Source organism: Aulostomus chinensis, chromosome 9 (assembly GCF_037954235.1).
Source record: "Aulostomus chinensis isolate RoL2024-O1b breed Wild chromosome 9, RoL_Achi_v1.0, whole genome shotgun sequence".
Lineage (NCBI taxonomy): Eukaryota > Metazoa > Chordata > Actinopteri > Syngnathiformes > Aulostomidae > Aulostomus > Aulostomus chinensis.
Genome location: NC_141328.1, coordinates 22,630,566 through 22,652,538, shown reverse-complemented (window position 1 = coordinate 22,652,538; position 21,973 = coordinate 22,630,566). Strand labels below are relative to the sequence as shown.

Here is a 21,973-nt window from a genome sequence, read left to right as displayed (position 1 = left end):
CCTATAAATTTGTGCCTCTCCACAGCTCATTGGTTCCATATTGAGTTTTATAATTCTGGGAGCCATTTAGCTACAGGAGGGGAATGATTGAGCAGGCCTCTTCACACTAAATTCAAAGGAAACTCTGCAACTCCTACCTGGTGTTGTACCTTTAGAGGCACAAATTACAAAGGACGTGAAGAAGTTGGCGGTTCAAATTTCACACGCGTGAACATTTCAACCCTTATTTTAAGAAATAAGGAACAAGGTTAACATCCTTAGCATGAGCTGAGGTCAATGTGTCCACGTGTTTTTATACCTAATCTGAACCTAAATGCAAAAGAATTGATAAATAAATGATAAAAAAAAGCTAGCTATCAACTGTCTGATGGTTAGCAACCACTGACTGCGATTGATTCTCCGGGGGGAAAAAATCTGACATACAGAGCCCATTTAATGTGTGTGGTATGTTCTGCAAATAAATTATGCCCTTGCTTCATACAAGGAGCACATGCAGGGCTGACCCAGCCTACCAGCTAGCTAGCTATATTCCATCTCCATGTCAAACTTGAAACATGCTTTCTCCTCCCTCTCTGTTTGCCTCACAACCCAGCTGGTCGAGGCAGATGGCCTCCCACTAAGAGCGGCTGGAAGTTAAAGGGAGCTTTTCCTTGCCAAGTGCTTCCTCAGAAGTGAATGTTGACCCTGAGTAAATAATACTGTAGGCTCTGGTCCTGCTCTACATGAAACAGAACCCTGCCATACCTTCTGTTAGGATTTGGTGCTGTACAGATTAAACTGACTCGACTTGACCTCACACTCATGCAAACAAACATCCACTGTATCACATCACAAATGTTTTCACTCCCTTCGGCTGCTACATAATACTTTAGAAATTATTCAGTGTCGCATTATGCTGATAAGAATATGAGTTGTGCCACTTAAAAGCTCCAGTACATGTTTTATTAATGCAGTCTGACGAACACAGCCGTCCCAAGATACAAAACCGTGCCAAGCAAAAACAGACACTCATTTAGTGACAATTTATGGGACAAAGGAATTTGAATCTGTTGTAATGACGAGGACTCTTCCTTCAATACATCATCAGTTTTATTTCGGTTTGGAGGAGGGCATGTGGAGGTAGGAGAAAAGCTTTTGAAGACACGGGCCAAAGACACTCTGCAGTGCTCTTAGAAGCGAGCTTTCAATATGTTCCTTGATCTTTCAGCTTACATAATATAATTAAGCAGTTTAAGCTGGCTTTATTGACACAAGCACCGAACGCAGCAGTGTCATGGGGAGAAAATCCCATCAGTGGCCCCCCAACAGTCCCATACACCAGCCACACACCCCCATTTCCCTCCTCAGCATATGTGGATTGATAACAAGAAAAAAGTATTCGCCTTGCCAGGGATTGCCAGGAGGAATCGGTTAGTTCCACAGCTCCCCGCTCTCGTTGGCCTGCCAGCCTCACATCCTACTGCCTGCTAAAGAGAAGCAGCGAGGAGGTTCTCAGATATCATTCAGAGGGAAAACAGCAAAGTATTTAAAGCAAAGTGAATACACATTCCATTTGATTATCGTGCCATTTGAATTATTTAACACAAATGCAGGATTGCTGGTGGTAGCGGGTGGAGGCGGAGTATCAAGGATAAGCGAAGGTAGATGAGGAAAAATACAACTGTGCAAATCAAACCCTGAGTGCTGAATTTTAAAATGCATTATTCATGACTAATCACTTCTGGCAGTGACTGCATGAACACAAATTGCAAGTGCTGGGGAATTAACAAACGTGCAACAAACACAACACGGTTATAATGTAAATATGTCTATTAAACCTTAAACACACACGAGGTTGAAGCTGAAATAATCAGATGTGCACCCGCTTGACTTTTGATTCACATAGACTCGTATGGAGGCTGCCGTACCTCCACCAAAACACAGGCGCCTCATCTCAGCAATTAAATATTAAGAGGACAAACCGTCTTTTGCAGATGTGAAAAAAATTCTTCTGTATCAATAAACAGATGTTTTTGTTGTGAAAAGGCAATATTAGTGAGATCTCTTAGTGATACATAGAGGAATCACGGATTTTTGAAGATGAAACCTGTCAAAAACATATAAAAATAAAGAATGCTATCAAAAAAGTAAATACTTTTGAATGAGAATACATAAACTGAATTGTAATTCATAGGGAGTTTTGTCTGTTCTATAATAATTCTGTCCCGAACCGCTTTGTGATCACGTTCATTCACATCACCCGCGCCTGACCCGAGCCCCAGCGCTGGTGGCGATTCAAGCAGCCAAGCCGGAGCGTCCACGGCTCCCACTCCTGCAAATGTTAGCGGCAAACGACGCATTACCTCAAGGAGGTATGACTCACATCTTCTCGAGTTGGAGCCGGGGAGAGCCAAGAGGCCCCCGGTGTGTTGTACGTGCTGGAGTTCTCAGCGGTGAATCCATGAAACCAGCACATCTCAGACAGCACCTTTGAACCAAACACCCAGAGCTGAAAGACAAACTTCTGAGAAAAACACACAGTACATGTCAGGGGTCAGAATGAAGGTGTGACATGAGGTTAGCTTAAGGTTAGGGTCAGCATCAAGCGGTTAGGATTAGTATTGGGATTAGGGTTTGGGTTCCACTCCGAACAGAAGGCAATGAAATGCCCCTTTAGGGATTAGAAAACCTGAATCTGCATGAGCCGTCTGCAGCTCAATAGAGTCACCATGTATTTGTAACTTTGGTCATAATAGGGTTTTTTGTTTTTTTTCTGAGGTGGTTTTACAAACACTGCTGTAGATTGTCTCCCAACATAGGAGGGAACACATGCTGGCAGTGTTGAGTGTGCTCACACTTAACATGAACTAGTTTAGAGATCAGTTCAGAGGATGAACTAGTTCACAGTAATAAAATGAACTAGTTCATATTCATTTCCCCCCATTTAAATGAACCAAAATCTAGTCTTTTTTTTCAAGTGAACTCGCTCCTGCTGCCTGTTTTCATTGCCACTGCTCACTTTCCTAAGTCAATGAATGACTGTACATCACGATAACATCACATGGACTACGTATGAAGGCCATGTGGTCATAAATCTTAACACTTCATCACAAACTGGGAGTGGAAAAAAACATGCAGTGGAATTTTTGTTTCACTTTCATGAATCAAATCATGTAGTCATTCAAAAACATGCTTCAGAGCCAGCTGGTACAAGCTCTGCTGCAGGGCTGCCAAAAAATGTGTGTGTGTGTGTGTGTGTGTGTGTGTGTGTGTGTGTGTGTGTGTGTGTGTGTGTGTGTGTGAGGGAGAGCGAGAGAGAGGGGGGGGGAGGACAGGGAAGGGGATATAAAAAATAAAAAATAACAGGCCTAATCATTTAAAAAAATAAAATTACTTTAAAAACAAACGTGAAATCACTGTTTAAACAGTTTTATTTTTTGTATTTGTATTATTTATTATCTTTTATTTTATTTTTGTGAGGAGAATTACTCTCTATGGGAGCCCTAATTCTAAATTATTTTCCTCATAATTTGAATTTAGCAACAACAAAACACTGAAACATATGAAGAGTGAGTCAAGCCAGTAATCACACTGATAATGTGGCCCCCTCAGCTTGCAGTTAGGGCCCTAAAAACCCAAGTGTCCATGTCAGCAGGCCGGCTCTACCAAGACCTGACAACTTACACTCAAGGTTGTAAACTGAAATCCCAGCTGAGGTAAATATGGCCATGATGTTGATGTCAGTGGATATCAGTAATTAGAGGAGTGTGTGGCAGGATGAGCGGGGAGGATAAACCCTGAAGCAGCCATGCAAACCTATTTTAGTCCGCAGGAATTAGGTGCGAAGATGCAGAACTTGCAAATGTGTGAACACCCACGTCACGTCAGTGAAATTGAAATGTGCTCATGTTCCTAAAAAAAGAAAATGTTGGGGATCTCTAAAGATAATTCCTCCAAAAGGTTGAATTCACCTTTCAATGACTCATCATTGCTTGTCTTCACCTAATTTTCTTTGTGAGTACAGAATTTGCTTCATAATTTTTAGTTTGACACTAAAAATATAGACAGTTGTGCTGTTGTTAGAAGGAAATCCCAATTAGCTTCAAGTTCATTTATGTATCTGGCATTCTCTGACTTCTGGAGTCACCAAAGGGGAGAAAACGGTGAGTTATTGAAAGGCAAATTACACTTTCCTGCATGAAATATGGTTTTAACAGGGCTGGTGTGTGTCGGGTAAACAAGAAGGCTCAAGAGGCACAATAAGACCTTCTCCTGCTGTTCGAGAATGCTTGTGTGCGCCGAGTGTGTTTGTCATGTAACGCTCCAACTAAAACCCCTTTCACATTCATGAAATGCGGTTACCTTCAAATGTCATTTCATCAAAGCAGTTAAAATCATTTAGCCAATACATCTGAGATGAAATTACATCGTTGTTATGGTTCAATATGTGACCAGACTGACATTGAGGTAACCTGCAATTCTTTCCAGATAAATCACAAGTCTCAAGTTTTTAATCCAATTTTACCATGTAGATTGCACCCCCCCCCCCCCCCCATTTCAACATGCCACTTCAACATGCTCCTGTGGTGCAGCAGAGAAGCAGCCATTTACATAAGGATATTAAATTGCATTAATCATTCAGATAGCCACCATGTTTGCTTTGATTTATGGCGAATGGCTTTTAAGTTAAAGATGGTAGGGATTGTTCCATCAACACACAATTCAATCAGTCAGTGGTGTTTTCTAGTAGAGGGCACAGGGTGTTAGGAGCAGAGAGGTTGAGAGGGGGTTGGTTGGGGGGGGCTCGTGTTGAATAATTAACAGAATCTCAGGGGAGGGTTTTGCATACTCTTCCGAATCTTGGTAGGGGTTGTCTGCGTGAAACGACCAACTCATTCCTCATTCATGGAAATGGCCTGCTTCCTCCCTCGTCATATGGTTCCAGTCTAAAAATACACCAGAGGTCATTTGCCAAGCTTATTACGATCAATATTTCCTCCTTGCCTCCCCCCTTAGCCAGCTGCTCCCAGATGGAACACTGCTCAAAGACGATGCACAGCACCAGTTCGTGTACATCTAAAGAGCAAGAACATGAGGGTCAGAACTGAGCGGCAGGCTGTGACAGGCTACAGATTGCTGATTAGACAGGACAAGGTCAAAATGTTGCCCATCTTGTAGCCCGGGTTAGCCCAATATATCGGTTTGTAGCAGTTATCAGTGTATCAGCCTGTCTGCATTGATCATACAGACTTGAGGATTTGATTTCACCTGACAGCGTCTGGGGAGTCGGACTTTAAAGCCTTGCTTCAGGAGATGCAAACCTACTTACATCTGTTGGCCGTATTTATATCTGAGTTTTAAAGGAAAATGCATTCATGCCACAGTTTGAGACAACAGAACAGCAGATTTATGACTTCAAAATTAACCTTAAATCCACAGGTGATTGCAGTTGATGAAAGGTTTTCATAATGGATGTGTTCCAGTCCGGCAGGACTTCATTTGTGTGCAGGTGGTCGTTCTGGTAATTGGCATGTTTGCAATGGGAACCATACAGAGATAATTGTCCCAGCTTATGTTTCTCAACGTGATGCATCATGCAGTGCAGCGCTCTTTGCTTGCATGCATTTTCGATATACTGAGCGTCAGAGTAGAGTAATTGTTGGAGTTCAGGGTCACTCAAGGAGCAGCAGGGAGGCCAGTGCGGCTAGCAGGAAGTCTAATACATTCAGTGGTTTACACATACAGCCCAGATGGCTTTGGTTTTTCTTTTCTTTTTTTTTTAAATCCACAGATTTCCCCTTTTAAATGGGAAAAATGTTGCTGAAATGGTGCAGATACAGTAACTTCTCTCAGGTCCAGGGAGAGAACCTGATGCCGATATGATGTATTAGTGTTATCTCTACTGTCATCAAGTACTTTAAGATGACCCAGTGGTTAATCCTGCTGCCTCACAGTGGTTGTGATGTGGGTTTAGACATTACTGGAAGCTGTTTTCATGTTCTCGTGCTCCCATGGGGCTCCCAAAATCTGTAGTCAACATTAAAATTGACTCAGATGGCTGTTAGGAATGGACATAATCGGCCATTTTCACAGCAGATATTTTGACTTGTGAAAGCAGGAAAGCCACAGGTGTAAATAATTACAATAAATCAGAACCTCTGTCACACAGATTTAGTAAAAACTGAACTGAGCCCTGTGTTAGGCTCAGCAGCACCAGTATGGGTACTGTTCTGAGACGGTTAGTGCTTGAGCGGAGAATTCACTGGAATCTCTCCAGATTTCACCCCTAAGACTCTCAGCCAGCTCTGGCAGAAAGTGACCACGGCTGGGGACCCATCACTGAGGCCCCGGTCTTCCTATTTTGGTTTGCCAGAGGCTTTGATGGGTCTCAAGCCTCGGTCAACTAGGTTATCCACCAGAATTGAAAATCCTCTCTCCTCCCTCAGGTCACCTGCCTTCTATCTGAGGATTTAGGTCCTCTGGGTGCAGATTGTGCACATTTGGGCTTTTGTAAATTGAGGTGTTTTTTGTTATAACATTTGCCTCAGCAACTTTGGAGCGAGAAGATGATGTGGTAGTTAGAAGGACAGGGACATCCATAACCAGCCTCTCCAGATGGAGGACGGACAAATGAAGGTAATGCTGGACCGTGATTATGCTCTGAATAATAAAGATGATTAATGTTGTTCCTGTTTTGTTGAGCTGATGTTCTGTGGTTTCCTAATGCACTGAAACGCTTGTTGTCCATCTGTTTCCTGCTGTATTTCAGGTGCATTGTTGTTGTTGTATTACCTTTATAGCGTACCACTCAAAACGTTTCATTGAAGGGCTGCAGTTTCATAGTGAGCCATCCTTACAAATAAAACAGAATTTTGGAAGATTAGTATGTCGCCTTGCGACGGACTGGCAACCTGTCCAGGGTGAAACCTGCCTCTCGCCTAGGAGAAGACAAAGTAAATAACTGTTATTATTATTGTACTTTTCAATGTTTCAGGCGCGTCCCATTCTGAGGTCACCACACAGGAGGGTGCAGCAGCCACCACATCCTGGAAAGATGAGGCAATGAGGACAGGCAACGTGACTGACCGGCTGCCCCCAATTGCCTCATCCATCTTTTTGTACTAGTCCCAAGACGCAGTGTCGTGTCCCTCACTCTTCTTAGCTGACCCTGGGTCTGATTATAGCGATATGCTGTTTGAACACATCCTGGCAACCTTAAGGTGCTTCAAGTAGACGGGGCGTTGGTTGCTGCAGAGTAAAAGACCCCAGAGGTATGTGCACGCTTGGCCATTCGTGAAAGTTTTAATTAGAGGGTCTGTGAAAATTTTGCATACCCATCAATTGGTCCCTGAAGCACGGCGCGAAAAATGTAGCACCTCAGAATATTGCTGTTGAGTTTGCTTGCAGGAAATCTCATCTGATGCATTATGTACAAGGTGGTTTTGTTGAAGGAATTCCAAATGTATCTATCCTAAAGAAAAATGGTTTATTTTGAATGAGCGTAATAAAGGTGAGGTGAGTACAATAGTCCTCCAGACATTTTGCTCTCAAGTCCTAAACCTGGATCTTGAGCTCTGGTTTAGGAAAGCCTCAAGCCCTTAACCTGTGGTGCCTCTCCTGGCCAAGCGTGACGTCTGAGCATTTCTGTCAGACACTCACTAGAAAGATGATGATGATGATGATGATGATGATGCATTACTGCCTTGAAAGTGGGACAGTGATGAAGGTGTGTCTTCCCTCAATCAGTGGCAAAATAAGGTGTGCAGGGTGTCTTGGACACAGCCCTGCAGAGCTGGAATTTCAACACCCAGTCGCTTAGAGCAGGGGCTCCTCAAGTCAGGGGGGGTTTGGAGAATCAAAAAAGGTTTAAAAATGAATTCAAAGTCCTTAAGTGCTTTTAAATGTTAAAAAAGTATTATAACTAATAAAAACAATTGGTTGTGTCTGGATAGGCCAACGAGTGCAACGTCTGTACCCTTCAACAACTTCTGAGGCTGGTGGGGTTTTGGGGGGATCCTGGGGTTCCCCCGGATTAGAGAACATATCATTGTCACTGTCCCTGGGTGTTAATATGTAAGATTATGTGAGTGCACGGAGCACAACTCAGGGGAGATTAAGCATAAATTCACTAGAAGTCTGTTCAAAGACATTTCAGTGACAGGCTGTTACCTCGGATGCCCTCCTGGTGAGGTTCTGTGGCCCTGTTGTGTTTGAATGTTGTTAGTGCTTCAGATGGAAAAAGAAAGAGTGTATCTTGAATATTTTGAAACCCCATTTTGCCTACAGCGAAACAGTTGCCCCTACCCCCTCGCAGGTGTTATAACCACCCCCTGGTCTGGGCTGGAACACCTGGCTAAAACAAATGAACAGCCTTTGTATTCATCAGTCACCAGTTTATTCATTGCTCCCCAGGTGGTGTTGTCAACCCCTATATTATAAACTATTATAAGCCAACCAACCCTCCCTGCTGTCACACTTTCACTCACTCATGTCCACTTACAACAGTATTTCACCTCGCTGAGAACACGGAAGCGTTGGCAACCTGCCACACATAGAGGAACCTCGCCTCCCCGTCTGGCCCCAAGAAGAATATAAAGACGTCAGACCACTGCAGAAACACAAAAACAAATGAAGTTTACAGTGCGGTGTGTCTGACGCTGGCCCCGCAGACGACGGATTCAACTTACCAAGATACGACATCTAATATTAATACGATTTTCTTCTTCAGTTAAGATTCAGTTTCACACACAAACATCAAACATGGATGATTAAACACAAAGCACAGCTAGGAATTAATGCGCTGTATAAGATTAGAAAAGTTCATGAATAATTGAAGCATATAAAGTCTTCCTGTGTCTGCCATACGAGACACCATGTTTTGTTAATATCAAAAGAGCCTTGGTAACCTGGTAATTCTGCAATTGTAGTCAAAGAGACAGAAAACAAGGGTTGGCTGATGAAGCGCTGTACATTTTGCTGCTTTATGTACAGTCGTTGGGGCTACTAGGCTACTGTCAGCTGGAATTGCAAAATCCCATGAGAATCCATCTTGCTAGGCTTCAGCCAAACCACATCGTTCAAGTAGAAAGGGGCGTGGCTTAGGTATACTGACAGCATCCGCTCAAAACAGCAATGGTGGCCCCTGAGGAGATCAGATGTCGTTACAGCATCAGTTTTGTCAGAACTCTTCAAAAAAGAGCAGGTTACAGGAGATTTCTTGTAGCTGGCTTCAACTGCAACGTGTTTGTTGATCAATTTGATCAAAATGTGCCGTATGATAGAGCACGTGGTTAAGAGATAAATTGTTCCAATTGAAATTTTCAGTTTCTACCATGACAAATACACTATGTTTGGTATTTTGAAGAAGGTTTTCCCACCCCTTAAACTGAAACTAGAAAATCCAAATTAGCGCTCAATCGTCAATTTTCTTACATCATCTGTACAAGAGAAAAACTGTGTACCCTGTGCCTCTCTTTTATTTGCTGAGTTTATCAGCAATCGATCTCATTTTAGTTCTGTCTGCAGGTTTTATTGTGTTGCTGTGTTTTTGTTTTAATAGAAAAAAATTTCATCATCATCATTGTTTTTGGTCTTCAAATCCAAGCAGCGCTCTCCGGTTAGTTTGTGTGTGTTTGGTCTTTGACAGCCCTCAACAGCACCTTACGCTGGATGCTGCCGACCCCAATGATCGTCCTCATTTACATTCTGATTCGTCAAATAACTCCTAATCACATCACTCCTGACGTATAGAATAAGATCCACCTCAGAGCGCATGTTTGATCCGGTCCAGGCAACCAGTCTCTGGTTGAGGTGTCACATTGAGCTGACATGATCATCTTGTCAAGAGCCCGATGTTCCATGAAGATAATAGCTGTCAGATAGCGTAACTGCCCATTGTGGTGATCATAAAAGGAGGGAGGCGGTATGATGTCCCAGCATAAGATAAATATTTAATGGAGATTTTAATAAAAGGCCTAACAAGCTGAATAATTGAGAGGACAAGTCTTGAGTGAACTGCACCTAGGGCTAAACGGGTGTATGGTGAATTATTTATACATCCGCATTTAGGTCCAAAAAAAAAAACTCATCAAGCTAACAAGTTAAATGACCTTCTGACTCTTTCCTAGAACCATCCATTGAGAGGCGAAATCTGTCTCCTCTATGTGATATATTGATAAAACATCACACTGGTCCATGGATTTATTTCTTTTCTTTTTCTTTTTTTACTTCTCTTTTCTCTTTCTTTAGAAGCTCTTGATTTGAAAAGAGCCCAAACTCTCCAGGGGTCAAAAGGCTATATCCGTCCATGTTTTCCAGAAGGATCAGCCCACAAATCCGATATACCAATGACAACTGCAGCGGGAGGAAGCTTGATCATCGGCGGTGAGAGGTTGGTGAAGTTTGACTTATGTGGACAGGAGATCAAGAATTGGACACACTTAGCTTTAAAGGAGGTATTGATCTTTGCTCTTCAATATGATCCCCTAATGACTGCTCTCAGTGAACAGGCCCCCAGCAACAGTAGCAGGCAAAAAGTCTCATCAAAGAGAAGTAACCTGGCAAGTGTGATTAGTAGAGATTCCGCATAAAAATGAAACGAAGGGACAATGTGAGCGCAGAAGAAGAAATGTAGACATTAAAGGCACGAGTAGCGGCATGGCTGAGGAGGTTGAGAGGCCATCTGGTAATGGAAGGGAGAGCATGTCCAAGTGTCCTTGAGCAACACACTGAACCCCTAATTGAGCAGGTTGGTGCCTTGCATGGCACTTCATGTGTGTGTGCGTGTGTGTGTGTGTGTGTGTGTGTGTGTGTGTGTGTGTGTGTGTGTGTGAGAGAGGGGGGGGGGGCAACATTGTAAAGCTCTCTGAGTGCCATAAAACTAACATTTAATTCATGATCCAGTAATGGGAAGTGCTGAACTGCTGTTGCTCTTTGTGTAAGCGTGGGTGTAATTCTGACACCACTCCCACAAGGGAGAATGACTGGAAGAAGAACAGAACCACAGTTTAGATACTGAGTTTCCTTCTATACACGTGTTCTCTGTTCCTAAACTCAAATCTGAAGGAACTTTCATAAATCACTCCCCTAAATGCATTGCAACATTTAAAGACTGGCTCCTCCTCCATCTTCTTCTTCTCCAAAATGATCCAAATTGTGAATTTCCAACAATTTGTCAATATCAAACCTAAAAATGTAAGTTTGATACTTTCCAAAGTGTTCCAGGGCCAGTTTTCAAGACTTTAAACTGATCAGAACGATTATTGTGACAAATTTCCTCAGTATACTGCATATCTTTTTTAGGTCGTTCATAATTTAAAGTTGAGGAAAAAAAAAAAGCTTCCATGTTACAGAAGTTAAAATTTTCAAATTTATCCAAAGTAACCAGGGTTATGCTTGATGAGCTCATTATTTTTACTGATTGTACTTTTTTAATTTCAAACTTATAAAAACTTGAACTTATAGAATCGCAAATCCAAACCATGTAGCTCTTCTTTGGAAAAGTAAACAGCACCTGAATCATAAAATCCGAGGTCTACATCTCGAGCAATCTTAATTCTGTTGTTTATTCTTTTTTTCAAATGTTTACAACTTTTTTTTTTGGCACACAGGAGTTTGAATTGTGTGATGTGGTGTTGTGTTGCTACTTGGAACAATGTGGTTCATCATATGCCACACACATTGTTTTGGAAGTAGCAAGCGCACCATATTTGGCACACTGGTTATTACAAATAAAATGTAATGTGAAAATGTGCTTTTTGCTTTCTTTTTGTGGCCTGAGACCAAGTGGTTCTGGCACTCGTGTAGCACCATCTTCCATCACCGAGTCGCTAAAAATACGTCTGACTGAGGGTCTTGAAACTCTAGTTGGCGAGGAGATTTTGCTCCAAAGAGAGGACCAAAGGGCCTGAAGTGGGGAAAAAAAAAACAACATTTTAATAAAAGTCTTAACAGCAAGGCCAGACGGCTGTGGTTGCTGGTATTGATTATCCACTCAACCCACTCCCCACTGATATAGCAGGGGCATTTTGGGTCATGAGTCATTAGGATTCTTGCTCCCTACACTTAGTCTCCAGTGGAGTTGCTTAGCACCAGAACCATGTAGGAGAGAGTAGCACCGTCTCCATCTTCCTCAACGGACCTCCTTTTATTCACTGCAATGGTAGAAATACACTTTTGGAGGCCATATTGGGCGTTGTCTTCCCTTCAGTCTCTCTTAACATGGGCTTACCCTTTCCTCTCAACGCACTTGCAACCAATTTTTTTTCACCCACTTTTTTTCACCCACTTTCCAACCAAGTTTAATTTACATCCCATTTGCACCTCCTCAAATCCAGATTTCTCTTCTCACCAACTCTCCACCTTCTCCTCATAACACATTCTGTCCTCTCCTTGTCTTAACTTCCACTTTTCACTCTCTCTCCCCTCACCTGTCCTCTTGTACGGCTTCTTCTCCTGCTCGGCTGGATTCCTTCTGCCCTTTCCTCTTCATTCTCTCTCTCTCTCTCAGTACGTGAGAATGGAATTGTCAGCTCATTCTCTCCACTGTGATTGTGATTTAGGCATGTGGTGCATTCACTCGCTACCACTCTTCAGAGGAGAGACGGAGGTTTCAAAGTGTTGCTGTTGTCATGATGTGCTTGATAAAACTTCTGTGCGAAGTCCAGTCAGAGAAAGTGCAGGGAAATGATGTTGAATTCCAAAAATTTGCATTTGGATCTAAAAAAAAAAAAAAAGAAAGAGAGAGAGAGAGACTGGCACTCAACTGGATTGATAGAGTACATGTGACACCAGGACAAAGAGGAGTTTCTATAAATAGGGGATTATTAACACCATTGCGGCTCCACAAAATGGAGCTGTAACCAGAGTTACCTGTTGAGGTTTTTTTGTTTAGAAGTAAACAATCCCAGAAATAAAGACCGCAACCCATCTCCCCATCACTCCTCAGTCTCTTACACACCCACGCTTACACAAAGAGCAACAGCAGTTCAGCACTTCCCATGACTGGATCATGAATTAAATGTTAGTTTTATGGCACTCGGAGAGCTTTACGATGTTGCCCCCCCCCCCTCTCTCTCTCACACACACACACACACACACACACACACACACACACACACACACACACACACACACACACAAACACACAAGAGAGGTAACTTTTCAAACAGGTCCACAAAAGACTCCAAAAAGCCTGATAGAAACTACAGAAAATTTCTGACAGATGTATTCTTCAGAGTTTCCACGCTTGTCTCAAAGTGGATCCGACCTGGGCCATTTTCCTCCTTATTACATGATCTCGATCATTTAAGTTTTTAATGCAAACAAGCTCTGAGCAGACCGCCATTTCGGGCTGAATATCCATAGCTTACACTAATATCGGTGATATCGCTATGAGATCACATCCCAGTTTATCAGAAATCTTCAATCGTGATGACAGACAAAGTTTACATGAAACAAGCAGATATTTCTACTGTAAATAGGTCAAATGCTCGTGTGACTCTCACAATATCTGAGTTTCTGTGCAGTCTTGAGTTTATGTGAGGTCTCAGTCTCTTAAGGTTTGAATGAAAAGCTCTGAGCTGACTGCCATTTCCCAGACACATGTGGCTCAGTTATTTTTATATATGTTTATTTTGTTTGGGTTTTGGAAAAGGGCAGCACGGTGGTGCAGTGGTCAGCACTGTCGCCCCACAGCAAGAAGGTTCCAAGTTTGAGCACCTGCTCAGGCACAGGATCTTTCTGTGTGGAGTCTGCATGTTCTCCCTGTTCCTGCGTGGGTTCTCTCTGGTACTCCAGCTTCCTCCCACAGTCCAAAGACATCAAGAGGGGACGAGGCTGATTGATACTCTAAATTGACCGTAGGTGTGACTGTGAGTGTGAATGGTTGTCTGTCTCTATGTGTTGGTCCTGTGATGGACTGGTGACCTGTCCAGGGTGAACCCTCTCACCTAAAGGTTGCTGGGATAGGAGGTAGAAAATGGATGGATGGATGGATGGATGGATGGATGGATTTTGGAAAACAGCAATTTAATGAAATCTCAATCAAGTTGGGCATTTTTAATTGATGGGTGTTGATATAGAGGATTTTTTTTTTAAATTTTGTTTGGGCTTTTAAAGCAATTATGATACGAATATTTGGGTGTAAACCAAAAATATTATCCCGTACATTCCAACAGCATGATTCCCAGACAATGATCATGGATCATTTCACATCTTTCACCTTATCGCTTCAGTTGTACTTAAGCAACTCACTTTTGAAGAAAGTGACACATTCAGCACTTAAATATTTTTCTCAGGAGTTGTCAGAAACCAAAGGAATGCTGATGTTTTTCTGCGCCGGCTACATTTGCAAGTCAACTTGCTGCCCTTTTAACACATTCATATAAACGTACCAAGGCTGTAATATTGCAAATATGTTTAGGGGGAGAAAAAATATGAAAGGAATTTTAAATCTCCCCTTGAACTATTCTGACTCCCTCAGATGTCACAGGATAGAAGTGTGAATTTAATTGATGTAGACTGGCTGTTAATATTTATTTCACACCTTAAGAGAGAATCCCTGACGGCCATCTACTAAAGTGATCAAAATTCAGAGACACGCTTTCCATTAGAGGGACCCTCTAGATGATGTCAACATAATCAATAATGCCATTACCTTTCAATTAGCTGTAATCACGCTGAGTTTATTAGATTAACACAGCAATAATATCACTCAATAAAATCAAGCTCTCCTTTTTGAAAGTCAGGGGATGCGCCTGCTGCATCTAGCAATCTACACTTCAGGTTGATCTTTACTGTCCCTTTGACATCTCTAACTGCAGCTCTGCATCAGCAGCAGACAATCTTCCTCTGGTAATATCTCCTATATTTTTGTGATTTTCCTCTTCATCTGCCAAAGTGATGAATGTCTGAACTAACATGGCGTGAGCAAACATCATTTTATAGCAGTGAAAATGGCCACTATTTGGAAATCTCGGGGATATTTCAGAAGACCGTGTTTGATTGTGGCGTTATATCCTGCAGACAGGCCAGCAATAATAATAGAAGTTTTATATCTCACTTTTACTGGGACACATCTAGATTTACTGATGCTGTACAACTTTTAGGGATCTCACCTTTTACTGTCATCAAAAAGAAAACTTTTACAAATTCAGAAGACGGTTTTAAAGCAGTGTACATCAGAGGGGGAACATGATCCACTTTGATCCCAACATCTGTGCTGTAGTACTTCTGTTCCATGTTATATCACAGGAATAGACGAATACTTTCTGAGAGATCCTCTAACCAGGACGGGGTGTTCTCCTTGTTTATCCACTATGGTTTCCCGCTGGCGTGAAAGGGCTGCCTGTTAATTTTTAATTTCATCCTTTGAAACACATCAGTAAAGTGGGTTTCCTAATTAACCCCGTTGCCTATGCAGATTGAGTCAAGACGCAGCCTGAAACAACACCAGCCTCCATGGTGTTATCTGCTGTGCTGAGACGTCGTTCCCTCACATGAAACCCTCGCCATAGCCAATAACACTTCACCAAAGGTGAAATGTCACAGGCAAGCACAAACACTGGTCAAAAACAGAGGATTAAGTTTACTTCAGTGACTGATCTCTTTCTTCCAGCTGTGTGGGTCAAATTATTCCCTCCTTCAGTCTCCCTGCTGCGAATTGGCCTTTTGATCTCTCTCCATCCTCCTTCACATCTGACAGCAGAAATAACAAGCCTGAAGATGGCCGCATATCTGCTGTGTGAATGGAAAGTAAAACCGGTGTCAGCCCATCCAGCTCGTGTAGGAGAGACTGACATCCATTATCTTGTTATCTTCTGTTTGGGGATTGAATCGAGTGAGAGGAGTTATACGGTAATCATGCTGCCAGATTCTATTAAATTTATGTTTCGGGGAGCGTGGTGTAGAAAGCCTGTTATCGCTGCTGCCGTAGCCCTTAAACCTTGTCCCAAAATGTTGAAGGAAACATGTTGAAATGTGGCACTTTATCTTTGGTGTCAAAACTCAGAGATAAAGATGCGGAAAACATTTGCAACTTGTCGTAGGTGTTTTTTTTGTTTTTGTTTTGTTTTATATAATTCTACGACTTGTATTTGCATAAAGGGGAAAAAAAATGTCTCGATACCAGTAGTTCCCAAACTTCTTTCGATTAAGTCCTGCATCCCCCGAACCATTTAACATCCTATTTTGTATGCTCCAAAAGCATACAAATCTTTACCAAAACAGTCCACATCTTTCAAAATGTGGCTGTATTTGGCTGCAGTTTATTACATGAGTTGTTACAGGTGTATTTTCTTCCCATGTCTGTACATCGACTCCACCTAAATCTAACGGTTTAGTTTTGCTGAGGCAGTCAACATTTTTGTGTTGTTTTTGTCTGTTTCCAATGCATGGATTCTAATCTGATCCACTCGGCAAGTTTTACAGCTTAATCATGCGCCAGTTACTGTGCACCTGACAGGCACTTCCACACTGTAGGTTATGGGATCGTTCAATGTCCTCGTGAATGAATGTTTTATTTTGCATCAGTTTATGGTTATGGGCTGAGTCTGAGTTTTGATATTCACTCTCATAACCCACATTAGAGGCAGATAAAGCCAATCAAATTCAAAAAGTTGAACTTGGATTGAAAGGTTTTCATGCAGACTTACCGATGAGGCGCTAAACTGCAGCAGCACCTTGATCCAGCTGCAGCCCATCAACCTGCTGTGACATCTCAGCCATTTCAATTCAAAATCTGAGAAGAAACATAACGGACAGGGAAAGTATTTTGTTTAAAAAACTGGTTAAAATGAATTAGGAAGGAGAAACTGTTTGCACAGTAAAATGAGATTGTGAGGAACCTGGAATACACTTGGTGGAGGTTTTGTTTGTTTTTTAATACAGAGCTAACAGGTGATAACATGACCAGGGCAACACCATCTGTTGCCTCTTTTCTTTCATGTCCGTGCGCCTGAACCTTCTGAGAGATGTCAGTGAAAGCAGTGGGGTCCAGTGTGTGTTCTCTTGTGGAACACCTGACATTTCTCTCATGGAGGTTCCTCTGATTGCTCAATAACTCGTCCATCGTCCAGCGATCTCACATTGGCCTTAATAACAGAGGGAGAGAACTTAAATTTCCTCTTCTCCATCAGTCTCTGTTGTCAGAACTCATCCTCCGTGTCCCTGATAATTACTATTGGGAATCTCTGTGCGTACGGTGGCCATGACAGCCTGCTAGCGCCAGTGCAATCAGCTACTCCCTGGTGTAAACTGTATGAGTTACTGTGGGAAGGCTTGAGGGAAAAAAAAATAAAAATACACATTGGAGAAAAAAAGTAATGACACCACAATGATAAAAAAAGAACACGAAAAAAGTAGTGCTGGACCATATTCTTAATTTTAGTTTATTAATTTACAGTAAGCTGTTGGAGCTGACAGTACACAAATATACGGTAGGTTAAGATAACATTATAAAGGATTCATTCTAAATTTATGGAAACATGTTTCTTACTGGGTGATTATATGAAAACAGTACAACAAGCATATTCAAAGTCAGAAAAATCATCCTAAATTCTACATCCTGAACTTTTAAATATTGTTTTATTAATATTACACGATTTACCTTAAAAACGTATCCAGATTGACGGTTGGTTCAGGGACAGGGACATCTTGGAAGGATGAACCAATAATGTACCACTGGGGAGTAAATTGGGGCAAAGAAGGAAAAAAAAGGACGAAATTAAGAAATTAATCCCCCCAAAAAATCACAGTTTTCATGATTAATCTGCAGCATTTTATGTTCGTCACTGCGGAAGTGAAGACACACTTAATCGAGTTTTACGTGTATTTTTTTCTTGCGCTGCTGATCTTTTTAGGAATAATAAATCTCAGGATGTAAAAATGATCACTAAATGCTTTGAAATAGACACTTAAGAGCATAAAGACATTTTTCTGATTTCATCTGAAAGAAAAAGGAAATAAGGCGTGTAATGCAGAGTCACATTACAGCCACAAAAATTATGCTAAATTCAGTTGCTGTAGAGCAAACATCTATTAATTTGTATTAGTTCTATACATATCTGCCTTTTTTATTCTTAAAGCTTATCAGTGAGAAAAGACTCTCCGGCTGTATACACACTTACCAATGTAACCTTCAGACGACTGTGCCTGTTTGAGAAGTAAAACTGTGTACATACTGTGCCCTGCTGCGGATGACTCAAAGCCTCTGAAGGTTATTCCTTTATTGCGAGGAAGAACCTTACATAAACAGAAGGACAAAAGCAAGTCTGTGTGGGTTCAACACAACAAAGGAAAGGACCCAAACACAGACTCTGATGCAGACAACAGGAAAAAGTTCAGCTACTCCAAGTTCAACAAAGAGAAAATTCAAACACGAATCGTCAAAAAATGCGACCTGCACGTAATTCTAAAAGTGAAACGTTAATCAAACATTCAGGAAATTAAATAAAAGAAGAAAAGATGTGAGCGCGAGAGTCCCCCCCCCCCCCCCCCCCAAAAAAATGGTACAGAAGCATAAGCACAGAGGGGAACACAACATACTTGATACATCTCCTGTTGTGAATCAATATAAACAGATAAAAAATAATCTAGTGATTGGACAAAAGTGGTCTCTTTGACCATAAGAAAAGAGATACACACTGGCAGGAGGAAAGGCAAACACCATCGACACATGGCGGGTGCTGGACTGACGGGCATCTGGGTGCCAGCGGCATCTTCTAGGGCTACTGGCTCAACGGTAAAGAAAGACAACTGGAAACCACCTGGCTGGGCCTCTGGGAGACGCAGGACGGCGATCCTAAGGCTAGGCATTAGCATGGATGGCTATCATCAGTTTCAGAACCTCAGCAGAAAAGAGCTGAAGGAAGGCTCTGGAAAGCCGGAGGAGGAGAAGGAAGAGTCACATGACCATTATCTCAGCCTGAATAAAGACGTTTTTGAGGGCATAGAATAAAATGCGCTCAGCAGGGATATCCTCCCATCAGGACTTAAAAAGTGTTGTTTTAATATTGCAACTGATAAAAAGGTAATTTTTTTTATTAATATAATTGAGAATCTGCCAAATAATATAAAAACCCCTCCAAAGGATTGCAAAAGACATACATGTTAAAGTTGATAAAACTCACCCGGAACTCATACAAAAAAAAATAATGTTCCCCCACATGAATATGCAGTCTAAATTTCTGAGAATAAAAAGAGCCAAACTTGATTGATAAATTATTCATCTGGGCTGCAAACAAAATGCCATGCATGTACTAACGATCTGCATAACTGCCCGTCTACACTCAACAAAGCCAGCTCCTGTTTTCTCACGTGTCTTCAGTGGGAATTGAGGATCTTTCAAATAATCATCACAAAAAAAGAAAAAAGAGCGAGAGAAGGGAAGCCTGGGAGGCACTGAGGAATATTGAGTGACATGTGCCACCGATATGGATCAAAACCAAAGGGAGGGATTCCTGCTGAGTGACATCTGAAACCTGAACACACACCAGCTGCTGCAGGAAGAGTGACACACTACACAAGGTGAGTTAATATTCACTCAGCAGCTGTGTTTGAGGTTTTCAGCCTGGTTCTGTGTGTGCGTGTGTGTGTGTGTATTCAACAGTATGCAAAATAGCTCTGTTTGTGTTTGTGTGCGCATGCTGGCAGGTTATTGTTTCCGTGTGGGTATAAATAAAAGATTCAAATGTTGACGCTGCCAGCTCAGCCTGTGTTTCTAGTCCTCAGTTCATTTGATTTTATCTGCTTTGTTTCAAGCAAACGGACAGAGTGGATGGGAAAAGTCATCAGCAATCTCAGCTTCGCTCAGCCACATACTGTTGCTTCAATACTGCACCTCATATTTTGCTTTCAATCTTAAATAACTGTACATATTGTTTTGTGTATTTGCATTGTCTGGGGTATTTTGACACAGAATCCCATTAAAGACTCAATCAATACTTCTTTCTCCTCGAAACTTGAGTTGTGATGTAAAGAACTAAATTTTGGGTCCACTTACCAACTGATAGAAATGATGCTGTTGAGACTTGCAAAGGAAATACATTCATCCATCCTTTGTCCATCGCCTATCCTGTTTGGACTCGTCGGGGGTGGGGGGCTGTGCCAGCTGTCACTGGGCAAGAGGGGCAAAAACACTATAATGCTCTCTATGAGGAAATGATGGCAATTAGCAGTTCTAAAAAGTTGCAAAATGTTGATATTTATGTATCAGTGAACTACTTCATTTGGGTACCCATCAAATACTTGCCAATGTAGTCATTATTATATTTTAATTCTCAGCAGAGACAGTCCAAGACTCGATTTATCACAGTGGTGACTTGGTATGTGAGAGATGATTCAAAGGTAGAGTCCGCAACATGGTTCATTGCAGCTTCGTCCCACACTCAACAATACAAGAAGTATAGGTCCCCTGCCCAAAATATGCTTTCCCAAATATGACAAGCTAAAAACTGGCCTGGACAAGCTAACTACCAGCTAGCACGCATTAATTGTTGACATGGACAAGCTTATCAACAGATACGACAAGCTAAAAGCTGGCTAAGACAACCTAAGTGCCAGCTAGAGCAAGCTAGCCATCTACTAGCCCACACCAAATGTTGGTCAGGAGAAGCTAAGCAATGGCTAGGGCAAGCTAGCCATAAACTAGCACACACCAAATATTGGTCAGGAGAAGCTAACTAATGGCTAGGACAAGCTAACTACCGGCTAGCACAAACTAAATGTTGGTCAAGACATGCTGACTAATAGCTAGGACAAGCTAACCACTGGCTAGCACACACTAAATGTTGGTCAGGAGAAGCTAACCAATGGCTAGGACAAGCTAACCACCAGCTAGCACAAACTAAAGGTTGGTCAAGACAAGGTATCCAATGGCTAGGACAAGCTAATGACTGGCTAGCACACACAATGGCTAGGACAAGCTGAACGCTCAAACAAATGCAGGCTATCACTCCTCATCGCTCTTCATCCCAGGCCTCTCCTTCAGTGCTCAAAAATGGGTGGGAGCCAAACAAATTCACTGTCGTTCTGGAGCCAGCTTTATCCACTTGCTGTTTCGACTCAGTAGGGCTGCATTGCCTTGTCTTTGCTGCTCCGTGCACATCTGCCATTTTCTCAGGAATGAATTTCATCTAGTCACTGTCCTTGCCCACCTCACCTGAGGGCTAGGGGGGCATACCAGCTCTGCTCCTAAACGTCCAGACAAAACAAAAGCATAAAGAGGGAAGAGGGCAGCAGCTATGCAGTCCAACTCATCACCACTGGCATAGCTCACCAGGACAGATGTTTTGTTTGTCTACAGCGAGGCACTACCACCTGTTTTCCACTGTGAAATCTAACATCTCTCAGAAGTACCAAAAATGGAGGGCGCGATATGGAAAACACTGATGGGGCGTGATTTACATGCCTCCATTTGTCTGGCGAACATTCTTTTTTGTCTTAGATCCTTTACCAGGGTCAATGATAAAAGAATTGTGTTGTTTATTTTGGATGACTTGTTGGTTTTGGCATGGGTGTTGCTGGTGAGCTCAAACTAAATGAGCAACATTAGGTAGGCAGGATTATTAGCGCTGAAACAGCTGGAAGAGGGTTTATTGCCAGAACTTCTTGCAGGTTAGCTTGCATTTCTGCAACATTAATAGAAACAGAAGTAGGAGTGAAGTGGTGTTAACACCCATTGATGCTTGCTTCATTATTTTAAAAGAAAACTTAAATGAAAATCAATTCTTTTGCTGCTTTTTTCAAATTGTCTTTATTATATTTTTTTTCTAATAGTTTCCCACCATCTCCAAAGTGAACAGAAATCTTTTTGGAAAAGAGACTTGTGATTTTATGAAAATCAATATGGCCAAGAGTTAGCGTTTCGTAACCGTTGTGCTGTTTTTTTTTTCCTGCTTGGACTGAATGGAACGTCACTGAAGTCTCATTAACAGAGTTATGGCATCGAGCCAGCAACACATACAATTATTTCTGCATTCTTCACAATGTAAATATG

At 41.9% G+C, this 21,973-nt stretch overlaps 1 long non-coding RNA gene across 5 annotated transcripts; it reads right to left on the bottom strand.

Annotated features, from left to right (window-relative positions):
- Positions 1 to 1,190: 1,190 nt before the first annotated feature.
- LOC147256376 (uncharacterized) lies at positions 1,191 to 21,181 on the bottom strand. 5 transcript variants are annotated; one of them, XR_015117753.1, is made up of 10 exons: positions 21,137 to 21,181; positions 19,979 to 20,092; positions 18,622 to 18,851; positions 18,105 to 18,219; positions 17,585 to 17,658; positions 16,632 to 16,717; positions 12,408 to 12,696; positions 8,480 to 8,587; positions 2,363 to 2,467; positions 1,191 to 1,466 (listed from the first exon to the last, which is right to left on the bottom strand). It is a non-coding gene; the product is annotated as an uncharacterized LOC147256376 (long non-coding RNA). The 5 variants fall into 5 exon arrangements; XR_015117751.1 differs by lacking the exon at positions 21,137 to 21,181 and having other exon boundaries at positions 19,979 to 21,116; XR_015117752.1 differs by lacking the exon at positions 21,137 to 21,181 and having other exon boundaries at positions 1,191 to 1,463; positions 19,979 to 21,116.
- Between the last annotated feature and the right edge of the window lie 792 nt (positions 21,182 to 21,973).